This window comes from Oryctolagus cuniculus, chromosome 18 (genome assembly GCF_051225735.1).
Source record: "Oryctolagus cuniculus isolate XC-2025 breed Fujian yellow rabbit chromosome 18, ASM5122573v1, whole genome shotgun sequence".
NCBI lineage: Eukaryota > Metazoa > Chordata > Mammalia > Lagomorpha > Leporidae > Oryctolagus > Oryctolagus cuniculus.
Window position 1 is genome coordinate 25,027,783 of NC_142884.1, and position 590 is coordinate 25,028,372.

The following is a 590-nucleotide window of genomic DNA, read 5'->3' on the forward strand; positions in this document are numbered from 1 at the left end:
AGGTTGTGTAGGCCTCGCCTCTTACTGTTTCCTGAGATGGTGCTTTGTGCTGTGCGAGAGGGTCCCGTCGGAGGAGGGCTGGGCCCTGGCTGCCACTTGACTGTCACACGTGATGAGCAGGTGGTGGCAGGGGACGGTCCCTTGAGGAGAGAGTGTGTGGGGACACAGTGTAGGAGGCAACCCCAGCTCCACCTCCCTCTGCTTCTCACCTCTGTGACTGGGGACGTTGTATACTTACATTCCCTGGTCCCACGTGGGTAACGGGAACACATGTACTGGAGTCACAACTGCTGCCCCCCAGGGAATGAGGAGTGGAGCGGGAACCCGGCCCAGCGCTCCGAGATGGAGGCTGGTGTCCCAAGCAGTGTCTTCTCACCTGCCGCCAAACCGGGTTTTTGAACATACTGCCAGGGCCCCTTGCGTGAGACCCCTTCTCTGTTACCAGGGCTGTTTTCACCCCTTCCCCTCCTGCATCACCTACCTCTGGGTTGCACCCTGGTTTGGTCACATGTGTTTCTCGAGAAGGAACAACTAGGGTTAGTATTTTCTGCTCCTTTAAGAGGAAAGTAAACTGCACCCACAGTGCTCAA